This window comes from Zingiber officinale, chromosome 8B (genome assembly GCF_018446385.1).
Source record: "Zingiber officinale cultivar Zhangliang chromosome 8B, Zo_v1.1, whole genome shotgun sequence".
NCBI lineage: Eukaryota > Viridiplantae > Streptophyta > Magnoliopsida > Zingiberales > Zingiberaceae > Zingiber > Zingiber officinale.
Genome location: NC_056001.1, coordinates 12,189,906 through 12,194,314, shown reverse-complemented (window position 1 = coordinate 12,194,314; position 4,409 = coordinate 12,189,906).

Here is a 4,409-nt window from a genome sequence, read left to right as displayed (position 1 = left end):
TTGTGGAGGTAGTTGCTTCTTCCTCCTCTTCTTCGGAGGTTGAGCATCTCTCAACCTCGGAGTTCTCCTCTTGGTCTTGCTCCAAAGAGTCACCCTCTCTGGATTCTTCATGATCTTGTACAGTGGAGGGGATCTCTTCATGAAGCTTGGCCAATTTGCTCCATAGCTCCTTTGCATCTTCAAACTCTCCAATTTTGCAAAGGATGGTGCTTGGCAATAAATTGACCAAAAGCTTGGTCACTTTGTCATTTGCCTCGCACCTTTGGACTTGCTCCGGGCTCCATTTGCTTTTCTTTAGAACTTTGCCCTTTGAATTTCTTGGAGCCTTGAAGCCTTCCATTAGAGCAAACCATTGCTCTATCTCCATCATAAGAAAATTTTCGATTCTTGATTTCCAAGAATCGAAACTCGTAGAAGTGTATGGTGGAGCCACCCTTGTGTCAAATCCAAGCCCATCTTGGAATTGCATCTTGAAGTTGAGCTTGATAAAGTCTTGAACTTGAAGAATTTGCTCCAACTTCTTCACCCTCTAGCTTTTCTTGATATGCTTGACCCTTCCGGCGATGATTCCGGTGAAGAGCGGCCTCGCTCTGATACCACTTGTTAGGACCAAAAGTAGCTAGAGGGGGGGGGGGGTGAATAGCTCGTCGCGTTCGCTCGTTGCTCGACGTTGCTTGGCGTTGTTTGTTTCTTCAAGAATATGCAGCGGAAAATACAGAAACAAAACACTCAACGCTAACACTAGGAGTTTACTTGGTATCCACCTCCAACGGAGATGACTAATCCAAGGATCCACACCACGCACGCACCCTCCACTATGAAAACACTCCTTTTCGGTAACTACCGAGGGCGGAGAAGTCCTACAAGACTCTCAGTACAAGAAGAAGAAAGGGTAGTAAAGAATAAGCAAAAGCTTACAAGAAATGCAGTAAAAACCCTAGCTTCTTCTTCTTCTCGTTGCAACTCGCCTCTTGACTTGGATGAACCTCCAAGAACCTTCAAGAACTGGCGGTGAGGAGCTTAGAGAGTGCTGGGGAGGAGCTGTGTTGAATCTGGAATGAATCGGTGAAGTTCTACCGAAGACGCCAACAGCTATAAACGACGCTAACGGTCGAATCCCAATCGATTGGATTGCTCCCAATCGATTGGGAGGCTGGATCGATCCACGGATCAATCCGAGCCTGCTGGTCATATATCGGATCGATCCACGGATCGATCCAAGCTTATCGCGAAGCAGCGGCGTCCCAATCGATCCACCGATCGATTGGGACCTCGGATCGATCCACGGATCGATCCAGAGGTTCTCTGAGGACTCACCGGATCGATCCACGGATCGATCCAGATCTTCCGGATCGATCCACCGATCGATCCAAACTGGATCAATCCACGGATCAATCCAAACCTGCTGGATCAATCCACGGATCAATCCAAACCTGCTGGATCAATCCACGGATCAATCCAAACCTTGGTTTTGCCCCAAAACCAAGCCCAAAGCCCCCTAAACCAACATCTAGTCAACCATGACTTGTTGGTACATAAGACCTAGCATCCGGTCACCCTTGGCCAGCTAGGACTCTCTCACCAAGTGTCTGGTCAATCCCTTTGACCCACTTGGACTTTTCTCTTCTTGCCAAGTATCCGGTCACTCCCTAAGACCTACTTGGACTTTTCTTCCTCGTGCCAAGTATCCGGTCAATCCCTTTGACCTACTTGGACTCTCACCAGATGTCTGGTCAACCTTGACCCATCTGGATTTCTCTTGCCTGGCTTCACTCACCAGGACTTTCCCAATTGCCTAGATTCACTCACTAGGTCTTTCACCTGGCTTCACTCACCAGGATTTTTCTCCTGCCTAGCTTCACTCACTAGGACTTCCCAATTGCCTAGCTTCACTCACTAGGTCTTTCACCTGGCTTCACTCACCAGGATTTCCCTCCTGCCTAACATCCCAGTTAGGACTTCCCAGTCAAGTATCCGGTCATCCTTGACCTACTTGACTCTTCTTCAATCAATATCTTATTGTCAAACATCTAAACCCAAACCAAGACTCAGCTTGGTCAACCAGGTCAACCTTGACCTGAGGGATGTTGCACCAACAGGAACCACATCGGCTTGCAGGTCGAACATCATCTTAACCCGAAGGCCGGAGTAAACAAACCTGGGCTCGCCAGATGGCGGCTGTCCAGAGAGTAAACAAACCTGGGCTCGCTGGAGGCGACACCCGCTGTAGGCGTCGGCAGCAGCGGCGGGAGACTCCGGCAGCCGCTGGAAGAAACGTCGATGCCCACTGGGGGCGTCGGTCGTGACATCCGTGGCCACCGGAGGCGGCATGGGGCGGCGACGATGGCCGCCGGAGGCAGTGGCAATGGTTGGCGGCCGCTGGAGGCAGCAGCGGTTACGCCCGCTGGAGACGCCGGCTCCCCCGTGGCGTCAGCGTCGGCGAAGGGCTAGCATGGCCGGCGACGAAGGCGGCACAAGTAGCGTCCTCCTCTACTGGACACGCTCATTTGCTCGTCGTCATTGTCGTGTGTCCAGAGAAGAAGGAAGAAGAGGGATGGCGAGAGGGGTCGGAGGTCGGCGACGCGAGGAAGAGGAGGACAGGAGAAGCGGTGGTGGCAGACGATGGCGTCGGCGAACATCATGAGATGAACAGGAAGAAGACCTTCTTTGGCGGCGACTACAAGAAACGAACCCAGCCCCTGTGCTGGGTGGCGGCGGAGACCCATGACACCCTGGTGTCGACGGCGTAAAAGCCAGAGCACCCCCACCTCTTCGAAGACGAACATTAGCCCCTTTAATGCCTCAAACCCTCAACATGTGCAATGACGAAAATGCCCCTTTCCTTTCTCCTATTTCCTTTTGAGCCCCTCAACATATCCATATCAAGTATACATCCTAACAATCTTCCACTTATACTAAAAGACTATGCTGCCGTATATGCTGCCATACATCTGATTCTCATCCCCTCAACATGCCCATCAAAAGCTATCGCCGGAAGGGCCTTAGTAAAAAGATCTGCCAGGTTATCTTCTGATGCAATCTTGGGGACAACAACTTCTCCTCGTTTTACGATGTCTCGTATTAGATGGTACTTGCGCTCAATGTGTTTACTTGCCTTATGGGCTCATGGTTCTTTCGAGTTTGCTACTGCACCACTATTATCACAATAAATGATAATTTTGGATAAACCAAGAATCATATCTAAGTCCATCAAGAAGTTTCTGAGCCATACAACTTCTTTGGCTGCCTCAGAGGCTGCCACATACTCAGCTTCCATAGTGGAGTCCGAAATGCATTTCTGCTTAACACTCCTCCATGTTATACCTCCACCTCCCAAAGTAAACACATATCTCGCTCTATTTGATTGGAAGTCAGAATCCATGTAATCCACAGGGAGTAAATCATCTACCTGGTAAATCAGCATATAATCTCTAGTCCTTTCAGGTACTTTAATATATGCTTTACGACAGTCCAATGTCCATGTCCTGGATTACTTTGATATATGTTAACCATGCCCATGGTAAAACAGATATCTGGTCACGTACATAGCATTGCATACATTAGGCTTCCTACAACCGAAGCATAAGGAACTGTCTTCATGTCTTCTATCTCTTTTGATGTTTTAGGACACATCTCTTTAGATAAAGGTACTCCATGCCAAAAAGGTATAAAACCTTTCTTGGAGTTTTGTATGATAAAATGAGCTAGGATAGTATCGATGTATGAAGCTTGGGATAATCACAACATTCTTTTCTTGCGATCCCTTATTACTTTGATCCTAAGAATATGTCCACATTCTCCCAAATCCTTCATATCAAACTGCTTGGACAACCATACCCTTACGTCTGACAACACTTTGATATTGTTATCAATGAGCAAAACATCATCTACGTATAGTACAAGAAATACCATCATATTTTCGTCACTCTTTTTGTATACACAAGATTCATCCGGACACTAAATAAATCCATAAGATTAAACTGGATGTTTCAAGATCTCAAAGCTTGCTTCAGTTTATAGATAGAGCGATGCTGCATCTTTATTTTGGAGTGTTTCATCATATGTCCAAGGATCAGGTTCATGTTCACCAGGGATCAAGTTTGAAGATTCTCCCAAAAACATGAATCTATCAGGTTGTCTAACAACCCTCCCACTATGACGAGACATTGTGCATCATTTGTGACACGTGTTGCAGTTTCTTATGGTATCTCATCTTGTACCATTGGTACTAGAGTAGACGTGTCTTCTCTTATTTCTTCAAGAATAATTTTACTCATGGGCTTGTGGTGCATTACATAGTCCTCTTCTAAAAATCGAGCATTGATGCTAACAATGACCTTCTGATCTTTAGGACTATAAAATAAACCATCTTTCATTCCTTTAGGATAACCCACAAACAAGCGAACTTT